The 19,039-nt window shown below is 42.7% G+C and overlaps 1 pseudogene; it reads right to left on the minus strand.

The window, feature by feature from the left end:
• Nucleotides 1-625: 625 nt before the first annotated feature.
• The window catches only part of LOC149298630 (E3 SUMO-protein ligase KIAA1586-like), a 47,635-nt pseudogene continuing 29,221 nt past the window's right edge, over nt 626-19,039 (minus strand).

Raw genomic sequence — 19,039 nt, forward strand, 5'->3', positions numbered from 1 at the left:
ATTATCAAATGTTTTCTGTATGTTATGTTTTATCACCTGTAACAGTGGCCTAATTCAATATCAATATACATTTTTCTTTACGCTTGTATTTGTGCTTTATTCGTCGCACATTCCCTAAAAGAATATCCCTGTAAGAGGGTCATAATTTCTTACACCTGTAATTCTAATATTATGACTATTAGTCTATTTGTCAAATATAAAAAAACTAATATAAATGGGAAATAGCATACTCATAATAACTTTAGCCGTGAACCTTGGCTAGGAATGGGAAAAGGAGCTGCTGAACCTTCAACTATTCTTTGCTGACTCTTAGCAGTGAATACTGACTCTGTTGCTGGTAGACTTTCACAGTGATCAAAAGTAGGAATGGGAAAAGGAGCTGCTGAACCTTCAACTATTCTTTGCTGACTCTTAGAAGTGGATATTGAGTAACCAGTTCAGACCTTTCATAGTGAAAAATAAACATGATTAGTAAATTAAAATGGTCTTACTTAAAATACTTCCATAAAGCCAATTGATTATCATCATGTAGTGTATTTTGTGTTTTTGTTCACCCTGTTGTCATCAGCTGTGTGTTTTGTTTTTTTGCAGCCATGTTCGAACTGAAGGAGTGGGGTCCCAGGAGTCAAATGGGAGGCCAATCATTAATTGTCATCAAATTTGAGATATTATGAACCGTGAGGCGGCTTCTTTTTTCTGAACATATAATATTAATTATACAAAATCCTCTTTCTGCCTCTGCAGAACTAACAGCAACGGTATTAACAATATTTTTGGCCCTTTGTACGGTACTTGGGATCCTATGATGTTGATTTTGTAGTATATATTCTACATGGTCACGGAAGTCATTGATGTCAATTTCATAATGAAACAGCTTCCTAAGGAACAACTTCTTCAATATCCCATGTATCTGGGTCTATGGTGTTTACAATTTCTTGAATTGTAAGATCATTATTTTCTGCTTTATTTCCAAATTTTAAGTGATCATTGTACATCAACCTGGCTTTCATGTTATCGACGACTGCTTCAAGTAATTTATGACGAGGTAGATTGCCATATTGTTGATTCTCAACAAAACTAATATCTTTAAAAGCATCAGACTGTATTGTGGGTTCAACTTTCTTTTCAAAGTTTCCACGACTTTCTTTGAGCAAATTGAATGCCTTAATTGTTCTGTCCTTATTTTTTGAAGGATATTGGATAGTAAGGACATTTCTTGCAATATATCTATCATTAATGCAAGATTATCGAGAAAGAATATGTTGCGAAGACGGGAGGCCATTCCTGAAAATTGCTTGTGTGCAGAAAAATACTGATACAAAGCAGGATAAGGCCTCCGTACAACAAGTGTTGTACTTAAACTACAAGCAGCCCATCTTGGCCCTAAAACTCTACCAATCTGTCACGTACAAGTAGTTTGGAGACACCGTGGTCAGGTAGGACTCCTGGACAGAACAGTTCAGACAAGCCGAGGTCAGGATTCCAGAGAACAGGATAGCCGGTATACGTAGCCGAGGTCAGGATTAAGGAGATCAGGATAAACGATAAACAAGCCGAGGTCAGGATACAGGATAACGACGAAGTCAGGCAAGCCGAGGTCAAACACAGGAATCAAGCAGGAAACCGCTATCTGGGTGCTAGCACAAGGCATAGACGACCATCAGAAGGCAAGGTGAAACTGGTCTGAGGGGTTTAAATGGAGAACCGCGGAGGAAGTCAGAATCTCCCATCAGCCCCTCATGACATCACTTCCGGTGTCTGTGACTCGCGGCCATCTTGTGGATGGCGTAATCTCCCTTCATAAATTCCCGCAGTATGCGAGTTCGCCACTAGAGGTCGCGCCCGCGCAGCAGCAGGATGCCGTGTACCAGGAGGTCTGCCTCTCCTGCGCGGTACTTCAGAGGAAGGCAGTGGAAGCGGCCTTGCGGTGGAGGGGGTCTCCCTCTCCCTCGTGGTGGCTGCTGCGGAGGTGACCGTGCGGTGGAGGGGGGTCTCCCTCTCCCACGTGTCGGCTGCTGCGGAGGTGGCCGTGCGGTGGAGGTAGGTCTCCCTCTTCCTCGTGGAGGCTGCTGCGGAGGTGGCCGTGCGGTGGAGGGGGGTCTCCCTCTCCTTCGTGGTGGCTGCTGCGGAGGTGGCCGTGCGGTGGAGGGGGGTCTCCCTCTCCTGCGTGGCGGCTGCTGCGGCAACATGGGGACCGAGGGCAGGTGAGTAACACAATCTTTGTAATTTCAAGTCCAAGTTCTCCTGAAATTTTGGGCAGCTCCATTTGATTTTTGTTTGATTGGTGAAAAATAGTATATATTTTATCAATGAAAATTTTGAAGTGATTCACTTGTTTTACTTCAGTGATGGCATCATCTAAAACAAGTTGCAGACAGTGATTTAAGCCAGGGCTCGACAAATCCCAGGCGCCAGGCGCCAGGTCGCCATGGCGACAGAGAATTTTGTCCTGGCGCCTAGGTTTTGTCAGCCTCTTACATCCAGAAAAAATTGTGGATGTAAGAGGCTGTCACCACACGGGGGCGCTGCTGTTGCTGTCTGCCCAGCAGTCTGGGCAGACAGCACAGCCACTCAGAGCCCGCCCCCGAGCCTGAGATCACTCCCACGGAGTGAGCCTGTAGGCTGAAAACGCGGTTGCTGCAAAACCAGCAAGCAATCGTGTTTTCAGCTGCCACAGGCAGCTTCAGAGAAGGAGGTTGTGTGTTGTGACCCAACACCCCCCAGCTGCCTGATCGCTCCATGAGAGCGACAGTGCAGCTTTAACCCCTTCAATGCCGCATTTAGGGGTTAATTCCCGTTTTGTACGGGGCTCTGCTGCTGGTGGTCTGCCTGGAAGCCCAGACAGACCAGCAACAGCAAAAACGAGCCCCCCACAAGCCCTTTGATGATTCCTGTAGGCATGGAAGCCTACAGCAGTCATCAGAGACTCCCCCTGCAATGGCTGGTCTATAGACCAGCAATTGCGTCCCAGCTGCCAGAGGCAGCTTCAGGGACAGGGGAGAGGGTTCTTCGGTCTCCACATGAGTGAGGAGACCAGCCCCAACACCCCCCTGCTGCCTGATCGCTCCCTGAGAGCGACAGTGCAGCGTTAACCCCTTCAATGCCACATTTGTGTATGACATATTCGTGGCATTGCAGGAGTTAACATTTGTCCTCACAAGCTTGTGGGGACTAAATATCAGTCAATGCTGTGCTCCAATGGAACATCAGCATTGAAAGGGTTAAAAAAAAAAATAATTTAAAAAAAAAACAGCACTGACCTGAAAGTCCAGGGTGCTTCCAGGTCAAATGCTGTGGTTTTAGTAAGTGGACTGATGATGATCAGATCACTCCTGACCAACTGTTAGTTTAAAAAAATCCTGGCTCCTAACTTTTTTACCTGGCGCCTAGATTCACAACAAATTTGTCAAGCCCTGATTTAAGCCATGCCAAATAATAATGTTTGGAAATTATTTTTTAATCCTGGTGCTTACCCCTGATTTGCCCAGCATTACACTTGCTCCATCAGAGCAAAATGCAACCAAATTTTTTGTCAAGTAGCACTTCTCAAATCCAACATCACACAGCACAGACCTTTTAACAAACTTTTGTGTATATGCCCATACATAGAGTGTAATGGTCTCCTTAGGAGTTTCTTTATCCCACACTGGTACTTATAGATAAAGAAGGTAGGCAGCGGAGGGGAGTAGGTAAAAACGATAATTTTAATGTATAAAAGAAAGGCAAACTTGTTGTCCTCCGTTTCGGATGTTACAGAGTCCAGGCTTCAAACTTCGTAGCAGCGCTACCACAAAGAGACGCCGTCTTAGTCCTCTGATCCACTTCCGTAATGCTACTTCTCCTCCCAATGTCGTCAACATGCACTACGCGTTTCGCTTATGGCTTCATCTGGTGCATGCTCTTGACGCTCTGCTCTCCTGTTGTCCCAACTTCTTAATAAAATCTTCCCCTCTCCAAAATTTGCCAACCTGTGTTATGCCAATAAATTCAAGATCTTTTGGATCTTTTGTTCGGACAACAGGAGATGGAATGGATGTTTAGACTTAAGACCTTGACTCCTAATGGGTTAAACAGGGATTTTGAATTGTGTAATTTTTTGTAATATGTATTTTTTTTTTTTTTTTTAATTTTTTATTTTAGATACAAAAGGTACAAAACATATAAAAAGACAATAAATTACAATACATTAGCAGCATATGAAATTGCTTATTGCTGGTCCTCATAGAGCTCCATTATAAGTAGAGGTCTATATAGTTTCTTCATTCATTGTAGCTACAATTTTCCATGCATGCATATTACAAAAAAAAAAAAAGGACAAAAATAACTTATAGTATCTGTAAAGTCCTTTCATGTATGTATCTCCAAAGTGGGTTGATCTTCTCTCCTCTAATTTTTAAATTTTTATAGGGTAAGTCTTCCCCATATTTCCCAGTATTTATGCATAAGCCCATTAGCTCTGTAATAACCATATTCCATTTTCTTTTGATTAAGAATTTGATTTTTAACATATGTCCAGCAGATTATCTTTTTTTGCCTCCAATTTCTAGCTATAACTACCAGCTTTTTTGTTTTACCGGAATCATCTCCCAATCTTGAAGTAATAATGCTCTAAGCGGTGACTTATCTATCTGTTTCTCCACTATACCAGATATGATATTAAATATCTTGTCCCAACATTCCGTTATTTTAGTGCATGACCACCAGATATGAATCCATGTTCCCTCGGCTCCTTGACACCTCCAGCATAGATTTTGATTTGCTGGGTTTATCTTATGGAGCCTTTCTGGGACCATATACCATCGATTGATAATTTTAAAATAAATCTCCTGTAGGTTCAGGCAATGGACATTTTTCATAACTTGATTCCAAGCTTTTATCCAGCGATCTGCTGTAAGGGAGGCATTATCTATATTTAAATCTCTCTCCCATTTTTTCCAGGCAGGTGGAGCTTTAAGATCATCTATATCCTCAATTAAGTCTGAACAAAGTTTTAAAGATTTCTGTTTAGTCTGAACTTTATCACATGTTCATCTTTATTTTCCTGAACAAGAGAGTGAGATAAATAGTTCTTAATTCTCATGTAATTAAATATTTCTTTATTAGTAAGACTGAACTCGATACACAAGGTAGAAAAATCTTTAAGTTTATTTCCTATCATAAGTTCCTCTATTCTTTTTATCCTACATTTTTCCCACTCGTTGAGGTTTATATCCTGAATATTTTTATTTAGAATCTGTAGCGGGGCCTTTTTGACTATAAGATCATTTAAACCAATTTTCTTCTTAAAACTCTGCCAAAATAATAGTATTGAATTAAGTAGTGTCCCTTTGAAATGTTTCGTATATTCCTTTAAATCTCTTTTCTGCAGCCAAAGGGCTATTTCTAGATCTTTCAAGGCCAAAATAGTTTTTTCAATTAGATACCAGTCCAACTCCTTAGATTGCAACAGTTGCATTTTATATATATGGGATAGCATAGATGCATACCAATAGTTAAGTAGTTTAGGAAGGCCCAGTCCTCCCCGACTCCTAGGTAAAAATAAAGTATTTTTTTGAATTCTAGGATGTTTATCCCGCCATATAAATTTCATTAATTTTGATTGTAATATGTTAATCCAATCTTTAGTCAGCATATCCGGGATCATTCTGAATCTATATAGCCACGCTGGTAATATATATGATTTTATAATATTAATTCTCCCCATCCAGGATATTGGAAGAGACTTCCACTTATTTAGTTTCTCTTGTGTCTGCTTTAAAAGAATTTGAAAGTTTCTTTCCAGTATCTTAGTGCCTTCTGCCGAGATTTTTATTCCTAGGTAATCTATACCTGTATCTGGCCACAAGAATTTGAACCTAGATTTTATTAGATTTTTCTCTTCTTCTGACATTGCAATACATATTGCCTGTGATTTCCCCATATTTAACTTATAATTAGATATAGTACCATATAATTCAATCTCTTGTAGTAGAAGTGGAATCGAAACATTAGGTTTATCTAAGATAATGAGAATATCATCTGCGTAAAGAGACATTTTCATTTCTAATTGACCAATTTTGATTCCAGCAATGTTAGAATTATATTTTATTCTAGAGGCAAAAGGTTCTAAAGAAATAATATATAATATAGGGGCTAAGGGACATCCCTGTCTTGTGCCGTTAGATATATTAAGCCATTGAGATTCAAATCCCTGCCCCACTATTTTGGCTGTGGGAGTAGTATATAATGCCATAATAGCATCAATTAAACCCGGTCCAAAGCCCATCTCCTTTAAAGTCTCTTCCAGGAACTCCCAGCTGACCCTGTCAAATGCTTTTTCAGCATCTAATGACAGGGCCAGCAAGGGGACCTGGGTAATATTTGCATAATTACAGATATCTATTATCTTTCTGACATTGTCACGCGTAGTGCGTGTTGACGACATTGGGAGGAGGAGTAGCATTACGGAAGTGGATCAGAGGACTAAGACGACGTCTCTTTGTGGTAGCGCTGCTACGAAGTTTTAAGCCTGGACTCTGTGACATCCGAAACGGAGGACAAGAAGTTTGCCTTTCTTTTATACATTAAAATTATCGTTTTTACCTACTCCCCTCCGCTGCCTACCTTCTTTATCTACAAGTACCAGTGTGGGATAAAGAAACTCCTAAGGAGACCATTACACTCTATGTATGGGCATATTTATGCCCTTTAAATTGTAAGGGTCCGATCTGCTTAATAGCATTTTTTTTAAGACCTACTTTGATATACTACACCATAATTTTTTTTCTTTCTTTTTTCTCTTCCCTTTATATATGAACCTTTTGGATACTGTGTGTGGGAACTCTCGCTGGAAGGGTATCTTTGTACATATTACCTTCGTGGTAGATGTTCACTGCAACCTTCATTGATTGAAAATAGAGCTGCTGAATGTTCTCTTCATCTCCTTTGTTTATTATATTATCTATTATTGTTTTTATTATTTCATAACCTGAGTAATACTTATTAAAAAGGTGCCATATTATTTCTTAGCCTTTTTAAAAATGTGAGCGTACAACCCACTCAGTGTGATGGCTGATCTATCTATGTTTATGTTTATCTATGTCTACATTTTATCTATGTCTGTGTGTGCACATACAGCGTTTTAAAATTGCCCCTCCTAATTTTGTCCCTGTGCCCCACTGTGGACCAGTGTAGTCATAAACATGAGATTGCACACACACAATGTTTAAACACATTTCTCTTACTTGTGTCTTCACTTGAAGAAACTCTAAGCTTTGAAACACCTTTGTCCGCAATTTTCCCTTCCTCAAGGCTGGACACGCTGTCACCGTATTAAAAAAAATAGCCAGTCATTACAATTCTAAATGTGTAAGTCACTTTATCACCAAGAAGAAGTATTACTAGGGCTATAACAGATAATAGCTTGTTGTTCTGGCTGTGCCAGTATTGCGTTACACTCAATTAGTAAAAATTCAACAAGATGCAAAGCAGCAATAAAAAAATAACCAATGCAAACAACATAATGCAAATAAAATTGTGCATACTCAGTCACGAGAACAAGTACATTTCAGTTGTTTCCATAAACAGGAGATCGCACAGAGAAACTTAAACACATTTTTCTCTTACATTGTATTCACTTGGGCAAACTCAAGCGCAATTCAACTGTATTTTCTTCACTCATACTGTATCCAAAAATATGGTCACTGTGATTTCATAAGTCACAAAAAGAGATATCTTGCACCACACACCTAGCCTAAAAGGTTAGGGCTAGTGACTAGAGCTGCAACAACTAATCGATAAAATCGATAATAATCTATAATGAAAATCGTTGACAACGATTTTCATTATCGATTAGTCGAATCAATTTATATCAATTATAAAAAGAGGTTTTTTTTCAGAGCAAATGCTCTGAAAAACTCCTCTCCTATATAATCCGACCTCAAACAGAGATCGGATTACAACACTAGAATCCAGATCCCCTGCAACGCTGCAGGGGACCTGGATTCCCCTCACTGTCAGCCGGTGGGTGTCCGTGCGATGTGCACAGACAACTTCCGTCTCTCCCCTCCACTTCTGCTGGGGCTTCTACGATGCAGCGCCAGCATCACATGATGTAGAAGCCCCAGCGGAAGTGAAGGGGAGTAACGGAGGCTGACCCCCACCGGCTGACAGAGAATCGAGGTCTCCTGCAGAGGATCATCCCCTCTGTCAGCCGGTATGAAGCTGTGGTGAAAGTGCCTGTCAGCAACGGAGGTTCACAAAACACCAGGAAGTCAGGAGAGAGGTAGGGCGGTGTATGGGAGGGGGGAGGAGGCAGAGTGGTGTATGGGAGCCACCCTCCCATACACCACTCGGCCTCCCCCCCCTCCCATACACCGCTCTACCCGACACCCTGGTGTCTTGTGAACCTCCTTTGCTGACAGGAGGCAGAGTGAAGGATGGGAGGGGGGAGAGAGGCAGAGAGATGGATCGGAGGAGGGAGGAGGCAGAGTGATGGATGGGGGGAGAGAGGCAGAGTGGTGTATGGGAGGGGGAGGAGGCAGAGTGGTGTATGGGTGAGTTATAGTGGTGTATGGGGGTATAATGAATTTCAGGGTAGCAGAGTGGTGTATGGGGTTGTAATGAATTTCAGGGAGGCAAAGTGGCATATCTGGGGCAGTTATAGTGGTGTATGGGGGTATAATGAATTTCAGGGTAGCAGAGTGGTGTATGGGGGTGTAATGAATTTCAGGGAGGCAAAGTGGCATATCTGGGGCAGTTAGAGTGGTGTATGGGGGTATAATGAATTTCAGGGTAGCAGAGTGGTGTATGGGGGTGTAATGAATTTCAGGGAGGCAAAGTGGCATATCTGGGGCAGTTAGAGTGGTGTATGGAGGGTATAATGAATTTCAGAGTGGCATATCTGGGGGAGGCAGAGTGGTGAATCAGGGAGTATAATGAATTTCAGGGTGGTGCAGCACATTTATGGGGTGCAGAGTGGCATATTGGCAGTTATAATGCATATCAGGGGGCACAGTGGCATATAGGGGGTATAGGGCATATCGATATTAGGCATATCAAGGGGGCATAGGACATAATCTGGGGGTAAAAGGTATATCAGGGGGCTCAGTTGCATAACACTGGCATATAAGGAGTATAAGGCATATCGGGGGCACAGTGGCATATCGGGGCACAGTGGAATCTCTGGCATATAGGAGGTATAAGGCATATCTGGGGGCAGAGTGGCAAGCTGGGGGTCAGATGTGCATAACTGGGGGCAGTTTGGTAAATAAAAGAAAATATAAACAAGGCTTTTTTCCTCATAGTTTTTATTAAATATGAAAAATAGTTAACATATGAATTAATATTTACTAATAACTTTGTATTAAAACCTAGTTTGAGAAACACTGTGTTTGGGTTCTTGTAGCTTTTATTATTATGTCAGTAAAAGAAGAAGGTGAAAAGAGATGAAAGTGTAAATTGTAAGTTGTAAACAGAATAGGTAGCTTGACAATATAGAGGGTAGGACCAAATGAGAACTGGTATTGAGATAAGGTTGTGTGTTTTGGATGCTTTCCAATAAAGCCTTTCTTCAATTGTTGAACTGCTCCAAATTATGTGAATATAAATGTACGTGCACGGAGAGAGAAATAAGACACATGACACACTCTGGGTCAGGTCCAAAATCACTCTGCTTTATTTTGTTTACACTATAGTTTATATAGAGGGGCGTCAGGTTACATAAATTGTGTTAATTGGTTAATCCTGAAACTATGCGGAAAAAGGCAGAAAGTCGTACAACGTTTATATGTGATAGGGGTTGTAAGCAAGCAACCGTTATATGCAAATGATATAGTTGGACGGCAGCCAGCTACAAAGAAGATTATGTTAGCCTTCTCTAGGTCAACCGTATAATTGCAGAAACTGAAACTGCTGCTTGTGTCTCCCACATCCCTGAGGGAGGTGTGACCCTTTATACTGGTCGAAGCCAGCTTATATTCATTAAAGCAATAAATGTTTCTTGTTGATATATTCTGGTTCCATAACAGTGTACCCTGTACAACCTAAAGCAAATGAGTATAAAGACTATTACTGTTCTCTAATAAGGTCCCTGAATGGTATGTTAGAATACAGCTGGTGTTGTGTGTGTGCATGGGCGTAGGAACCCCTAAAAATCTGGGGGGGACAGCATTTTCCCCCATCAGATCCCCAATTTCTCCCCATCTCTCACACTATCTACCCCCTCCCTACCCTCCCTTCTCACACTATCTACCCTCTCCCTACCGCCCCCTTCCACACTATCTACCCTCTCCCTACCGCCCCCTTCTCACTAGCTACCCTTTCCCTACCACCCCCTTCTCACCAGCTACCCTCTCCCTACCGCCCCCTTCTCACCAGCTACCCTCTCCCTACCGCCCCCTTCTCACCAGCTACCCTCTCCCTACCGCCCCCTTCTCACCAGCTACCCTCTCCCTACCGCCCCCTTCTCACCAGCTACCCTCTCCCTACCCCCCCTTCTCACTAGCTACCCTCTCCCTACCGCCCCCTTCTCACTAGCTACCCTCTCCCTACCGCCCCCTTCTCACTAGCTACCCTCTCCCTACCGCCCCTTCTCACTAGCTACCCTCTCCCTACCCCCCTTCTCACCAGCTACCCTCTCCCTATCCCCCTTCTCACTAGCTACCCTCTCCCTACCCCCTTCTCACTAGCTACCCTCTCCCTACCGCCCCCTTCTCACTAGCTACACTCTCCCTACCCCCCTTCTCACTAGCTACCCTCTCCCTATCCCCCTTCTCACTAGCTACCCTCTCCCTACCCCCCTTCTCACTAGCTACCCTCTCCCTACCGCCCCCTTCTCACTAGCTACCCTCTCCCTACCGCCCCCTTCTCACTAGCTACCCTCTCCCTACTGCCCCCTTCTCACTAGCTACCCTCTCCCTACCGCCCCCTTCTCACTAGCTACCCTCTCCCTACCCCCCTTCTCACCAGCTACCCTCTCCCTATGCCCCTTCTCACTAGCTACCCTCTCCCTATGCCCCTTCTCACTAGCTACCCTCTCCCTACCCCCCTTCTCACTAGCTACCCTCTCCCTACCGCCCCTTTCTCACTAGCTACCCTCTCCCTACCGCCCTTCTCACTAGCTACCCTCTCCCTACTCCCCTTCTCACTAGCTACCCTCTCCCTACCCCCCCTTCTCACTGTCTACCCCAGGGGTGTCCAAGTTTTTTCTGCAGTGGGCCACTTCATCAGAATTGTATACGTGCGCAGGCCACACTCATTTTTCACTGTGAGAAAATATGGCCTTTAATAAAATATGCAGATTAAAATAAAGTAAATGACACAAAACCTTTATTATTCCTCTCACTGATTTCTGGGCCTAGAGAGTTTTGTGACTACAAATTCAGGACTCATTCACGATTCACTTAGCCAAAACCGAAAATGACCCCCCACCTTTAAAAATAATAATAAAAACTGACATTTTTTATAAAAGTAGGTAACACACCACAATTGGACAAAAAAAATTAGGCAGCCAGTACATGCTGGTACAGGGTGGCTGTAAGTGATGTGCAGACCCCATATTGCTGGCAGCATCAATACACAAGGGGGGCAGCTAGCTAGGTTTCAGCATGTACTGGCTGACTTGGCATGATAGGAGTGTGACTGCTAACAGCAATCACAGTCCCATCATGCCTAGGTTCCAGCACTTACACATCCATGCTATCACACACTCATTCATTCATATACTCGTTCATTCACAGATTCATTCGTCCCCACCCCCTTACCTGCACTGCAGCTCCTCGATGCCGCTCACAGACTTCAGCAGGGGGCACGGCCTCCCTCTGCGTTCTCTGGTACTGCACAGAGGAAGCAGGATGTGATGTGATATTGTTTTATAATTCCATAATATAACGTCTGTTTCCTCACAAACCAAAGCTATCTCCCAAGATGTAAAAATAGTCTCCTGGAATGTGAAGGGCATCTCTAGCCCGGTGAAAAGAACTAAGGTTCTCAAGCATCTAAATGCCTTGTGTGCTCATATCGCTTTGTTACAGGAAAGCGATATGAGGGGGCAGGGGAATGTCTATTTTGTTTCACCGTCAGCTCAAGCTCTCCATATTGAAAGTTATTACAGATCCAGAGGGGAGATATGTAATAGTATCGTGTAATATTCAGGGTAGACACTTAGTAATATGTAATGTGTATGCTCCTAACCACTCGCAAGCCGACTTTTTTAACTCGCTAAATGCGGTGCTCCTCTCTCTGCATAGTGATAATTTGATAATTGGGGTGACTTCAATACATGGGCTGACCCTAAATTAGATCATAGTAGAGGGACTCACCCCAAAAGAGGAATGCGAAGCAACCCGATTGTGCGTCTCTGTCGACAGTTACAACTCATCGACACATGGCGAATTTTAAACCCCACTGAACGAGATTTCACTTTCTATTCCCACCCTCATAATTCTTTTACGAGAATTGACTACTTTCTATGTACATCTACCCTTTCACACTATATTAGCTATTTTTTATTTTTATCTGTTTGCATAACCACAGCACAGGTGCTATCCCAATGACACAATCATTGTGGTGCTCTGGACATCTGTCAAATACTTTTGCTTTTTTATTTTTTTGCTGTTTCATTTCAATTATTATTTTTTGTTTAACCCTCACTGTACCAGCTAATTGTACCATGCTCTTCTTTTCCTGCATGCCACTCTGTCTCGTTATGGGTTAACATCGCACTCAGGGGCCAGAGGACCACATTCATGAGGAAAATCTTTTATTGCTTCTGAATACTATCATCACCAACATCATCACCATTATCCTTGTTCATTGTGCACCCATCCTAGACGTCACCTCACTAACAGGTACTACATCTGTACGTGCTTATTCTCAGACAGATATCTTCCGGTGCTCTGTCTCAGTATTCGCCGCATCGGCGACACTCCCTGGCCCAGAAGTGCAGCTGCTACTTCCGTGTGTGTATGGAGAAGTTTCTCGATAAAATGACAATGTCTACTAAACAACAAAGGGAGAAGTCGTCCAAAAAATCCAAATTAACCATAATGGATACCAACCCTGACGACTCACAGGATCTAGCCCATTCCGACACCACTCAAGATGAAAGTGACTCTATTGCTATCAGAGTGGTGGAAAAGCTTTCGCCCTTACTGGAAGGCAAACTAGACTGATTACAGACCACCCTGGAGGCCTTTTGACAAGATTTAAAACATACCATAGACAGAATGGATGAGGTGGAGGGGAGAATTTCCACTCAAGAATCTACTACTATGCAAGTCCAATCTGATGTGGGGGATCTCCAGAATACAATCAGACTGCTAGAAGAAAAGGTGGACGATTTGGAGAACCGAAGTCAACGAAATAACCTGCGCCTTATCGGTCTCCCAGAATTGATGCATGGCAAAGAATTATACGACTTCCTCTCTAAAACATTCCCCTCTCTCCTTTATCCAAGTAAACCCGCTTTCCACGTCGACATTGAAAGGGCACATAGAATTGGCTGCCCCGCTCGGACTGCACAAGATAGACCTCGTCCAGTAATCTTCAAACTTCTCAACTACAAGGATAAACAGGACATGATGTCGGGGTTCAGAGCCATCCCAGCCCTCCTGTATAAAAACCATAAGCTAGTGTTGTTCCAGGATTTCTCGGTGACAGTAACTTCTAAACGGAAGGCGTTCTCTCCAGTCTGCTCTCAGCTTCATATCCGCCAGATAAAATTCGCCTTGATATACCCTGCCAAGCTTAAAGTAGTTTACAGGGACAACACCCACTGGTTCACTTCTCCGGAGGATGCTATGGACTTCCTACAACATTTGGATGGCCCTTCATAGATGTTGGTGATCAGATATCACACCACTACATATTTTCCTCCTCACAGGGACTCTCGCCTTGCTGCTGTCCTCGAATCAGCCCCCCGTGGAGCGTACGCTATATGTCAGCTCCACGTTCAAATTGTTTACTTTTCATGTTGTTTTTTCAGTTTATATGGTTCTCTTACATTTTGTGTTTTGTTAGACCGAGCATGGGCATTCGTCATATGGAGCTAAATCCTTTTCCAGAACGACCTCTACTTCTCACAAGACGTCTACCGGGTCAAGTCTCACTTCTGTTCTTCACAAGACCTTTTGCTGTATGTCCATCAACTGTGACTGCAAGTATCGCACCACCGCCTTCTCGCTGGGAGAGGTGGGGGTTTCTCTATGTTACTGATCTCCGGCATAGATACTCTTACTATTGTTTTATAATTCCATAATATAACGTCTGTTTCCTCACAAACCAAAGCTGTCTCCCAAGATGTAAAAATAGTCTCCTGGAATGTGAAGGGCATATCTAGCCCGGTGAGAAGAACTAAGGTTCTCAAGCATCTAAATACCTTGGGTACTCATATCGCTTTGTTACAGGAAAGCGATATGAGGGGGCAGGGGAATGTCTATTTTGTTTCACCGTCAGCTCGAGCTCTCCATATTGAAAGTTATTACAGATCCAGAGGGGAGATATGTAATAGTATCGTGTAATATTCAGGGTAGACACTTAGTAATATGTAATGTGTATGCTCCTAACCACTCGCAAGCCGACTTTTTTAACTCCCTAAATGCGGTGCTCCTCTCTCTGCATAGTGATAATTTGATAATTGGGGTGACTTCAATACATGGGCTGACCCTAAATTAGATCATAGTAGAGGGACTCACCCCAAAACAGGAACGCGAAGCAATCCGATTGTGCGTCTCTGTCGACAGTTACAACTCATCGACACATGGTGAATTTTAAACCCCACTGAACGAGATTTCACTTTCTATTCCCACCCTCATAATTCTTTTACGAGAATTGACTACTTTCTATGTACATCTACCCTTTCACACTATATTAGCAAAGCCCAGATCTTGGACATCCTTATTTCGGATCACGCTCCCATCACGCTGTCATTTACGTTTCGGCCCCCTTTACTCTCCTCCTTTAATTGGCGCATGAATCCTTTATTGTACAAATCACAAGAATTTCAGGACAGTCTTAAGATGGCATGGGCTGAATAATAAGACACACTCACACAACCCTCAACTTTTCTGGGACGCTGCAAAAGCTACTCTCAGGGGTCATATAATCTCCTATGTCACAAAAAAGAAAAGGGACACTATTACCAATCTCAACAAGCTCAGTTTTAGCCTATCTAAAGCCAAGAGAAGACTCATAACCGACCCCTCTCCTGCTTCCAAGGCCGCTTATACATAAGCCAAATTAAATTATAATACTCTCCTTCACAATGCATCCATTTTAAAGATTTGATACAGAGAAGCCGATCTCTTTCGACATGCAAATAAAGCGGGCAGATTATTGTCCAAATTGGTCAGATCAACATCAACTCGCTCCACTATTCCTGCAGTCAGACAACAAGATGGTTCCTTGGATACTTCCTCGGAAGCTATTAATCAAGCTTTCTCAAAATATTACCAAACGCTATACTCCTCTACATCTATAACTGACGACTCCATAAACAACTTCTTTCGACCGGTAAACCTTCCCAGACTGTCTTTACCCCAACAAGAGTTACTTAACCGGGACTTGACACAGGAAGAGGTGGGCCGGGCTGCCGAGGTGGGACGGTTTACCGTCAGAGTTTTATAAGATACCGGCGGACCACATCACCCCCTCACTTACAATGGCCTTTAATGCTTCCTTCACTAAATCAGAGATTTCCCTCCATTCTAATATTGCCCGCATAATTGTTTTACATAAGGAGGGGAGAGACCCTTATTCTCCCTCATCATATAGGCCAATTTCATTGCTTAACTCAGACTTCAAACTTCAACATAAAATCTTGGCGGACAGACTCGCTTCTTTTCTCCCGACGCTCATTTCCCCAATGCAGAAGGGGTTTATTAAAAATAGGCACTCAGTCACCTGCACTAGGCAAATAATAGCGGCCATTCTTAAAACAAATGCCTCTCCAACCACGCCACAATTGCTTATTAATTTAGACGCGGAAAAAGCATTCGATAATGTGAATTGGAAATATCTCTTTTCTTTACTTGAGCGTCAAGGATTCGGTTCTCTTTTCATACAATATATTAAAAGCTATATATTCCTCTCCTATAAAGCCTTTATTAGAACTAATAATCTAAATTCACCTCTCTTCAATTTAGAAAAAGGCACAAGACAAGGCTGTCCCTTATCCCCACTCCTGTTTAATATTGCTCTAGATCCTTTTCTTCGTCTTATAATGGACTCGCCCTCATATACGGGTATACTGATGGGGAGACGTGAGTTGAGGGTGACAGCCTTTGCGGACGATATGTTACTTTTCGTAAGAGCCCCACATTACACTATTCCTGTAATTATGTCCTACCTGACGCAGTTTGAAAACGTTTCTGGTCTAAAAATAAATCTGGACAAATCAGAGGCACTTTGGCTCTCGGAAGGTAGACCTCCCGAAGCACTTAAGGCTTGGCCTTTTCGCTGGGCCCAGCACTCCATCAAATACTTGGGTGTGGTATTCCCAGTAGACCTCAATAAATTATTTGATTTAAATATGCTCCCTATTATTACCAAGTCCCTCGTGGATCTGAAGGCCTGGGCTAACCTTCCACTTAACCTAGTTGGGAGGATTAGCCTTATCAAGATGGTAATCTTTCCCCGATTTTTATATATTCTCAATATGCGCCCATTACTATTGTCACCGTTAGATATACCGAAAATCCACACCTCATTCTCTCGCTTTCTATGGAGAGGTGGTCGCCCCAGGATTAGCTTTCAGAAGCTTTCTCAACTAAAATCGAATGGGGGTCTCACTCTACTGAACATTAAGTTATATAACATTGCCTGTCTACTTCGTTTCACAAAAGACTGGATCTCCCGTTCCAACCTTTTTACAGATTGGCAACGAGATCAGTGTTTCTGCCCGGAATGGGATATATGCTATCTTCTCCATGCTCCCACAAGAGAGATCCCTGTCTCTTGTCGCACCAATCCTCTCATAATGCCAACAATCCAGGCTTGGCGTAGCGCCCGATTACCTCTGTTTGAAAACTTCACCTCTTCCCTATTCTTACCTCTAACTGGAAACTGTAAATTCCAGGGACTTACCCCGGACTCTAGATTCACAATTTGAAAAGCTGAGGACTCAACCTGCTCTCTGATATATTTAACCCTTCCTCTAAAACATGTTATCCTTTCCCAGCCCTTAAGGAAAAATACTCCTTGCCACCTTCTCACATTTGTCCTTACATGCAAGCGAAACATTACTTGCAACAAACGCTACACCTCATGCATCCCTCCCAACATAACCACGTATTAGAAGTGTTACTGAGCCCCTCTTATCAATGCAAGGTGTCCATCTTTATGCTTTACCGGGCAATCTTTAAACCACTGAATTATGCCAACTGCAAATCCGGGCTTGCTCTGTGGGCTTTCCTACACCGAGATGCCTCTTTTGCCTCCCACAACTTACTACATGCGTACACTAGACGACTGAAAAACCTACAGGCTTCTTGGTTCCAGGACCCTACTCTCAAACTTCTCCATAGAACGTACATCTCTCCCCGACAACTTTCTAGGAGTGCCCCCTCTTCCGAGCCACATTGTTGCAAATGCAAATTGATATGACCTCCTGTCATCACTCTCGATTCATTGTTGGGCGTATACGATAAGTTAGATATCAAAGAGAAACACCAAATACATCTGTTAGATTATTTGATTACCATAGCACTCAAGGCTATCTTAGATCACTGGTTAAACCCATTGGCACCCTCAATTGCCTACTGGAGGAATAATGTTACGAAGACGATGCTACTGGAATGGACCCTGGTCCTTCAGGATAAGGAAAGGCGGGGAGAAAAATTCCTTGACATTTGGGAACCTTTCATAGACACCCTCTCAACTAAACTTAGAGAACAGATCGCTCTGGTGTTCACACACACGACTTGGTTTTGCTCCCGTACATTGACTTCTAGTGACTTGGCATGATAGGAGTGTGATTGCTAACAGCAATCACAGTGTGATTGCTAACAGCAATCACAGTCCCATCATGCCTAGGTTTCAGCATTTACTGGTTGGATGTGTAAGTGCTGGAACCTAGGCATGATGGGACTGTGATTGCTACCAGTTTTGTTTTTTTGTTTGTTTGTTTTTCTCCATTTTATACCTATTTTTCAATTTTTATCATAACGAGATACCCTATCTTATAGGAAAGTTATTTTATGCAATTTATTTTAGAGTCTAGCTGCAAGGGCCCTGCAGCTGACCCTATTTTTTGTATTTATTATTTATTTTTTGCATTTGTTTTAATAAATGTATCTATGTTTCTAAACCACTGCACACTGATTGGATACTTTTTTTTTCATAAACTGTTTTATTTGGTGTACAGAAGATCAGGAAATACATGAACACGGATTTATATGGTACAAGCAAATATGTTGAGCAGATACACATACAATCATGCAGTCGAATAGCGGACAAAACGAATACATACGTGAGTGTACAAAATTGGTCACTTATCAAAGTAGAGGCAAGGCGATACATAGGAACCAGACCACCGTGAGTAACCCTGTACCAGCATGTACTGGCTGCCTGGGTATGATATGGTATCATGCCAAGTCATATTGCTAATTTTTTTTGTCCGATTGTGGTGTGTTACCTACTTTTATTAAAAATGTGAGTTTTTATTATTATTTTTAAAGGTGGGGGGTCATTTTCGGTTTTGGCTAACTGAACCGTGAATGTTTTGGTCCAGAATTTTCATTTTGGTGCATCCCTAGAATAAATAGAACTATTTCATTTTTAACCCCTTAATGACAAAGCCCGTACATGTACGGGCTCAAAATGCATTGTTTTCAATGGGTTTAGGGGCTGCCCATTGTCCTTAAGGGGTTAATTATCCTGAGTCCTGAATTTGTAGTCACAAAACTTTCTAGGCCCAGAAATCAGTGAGAGGAAAAGTAAAGGTTTTGTGTCATTTACTTTATTTTAATCTGCATATTTTATTAAAGGCCATTTTTTCTCATAGTGAAAAATTAGTGCGGCCCGCGCACGTATACAATTCTGATGAAGTGGCCCACTGCAGAAA

This window comes from Sceloporus occidentalis, unplaced genomic scaffold, assembly GCF_023333645.1.
Source record: "Sceloporus occidentalis isolate IW3139 unplaced genomic scaffold, rSceOcc1.0.p SCAF_32, whole genome shotgun sequence".
Classification (NCBI taxonomy): domain Eukaryota; kingdom Metazoa; phylum Chordata; class Lepidosauria; order Squamata; family Phrynosomatidae; genus Sceloporus; species Sceloporus occidentalis.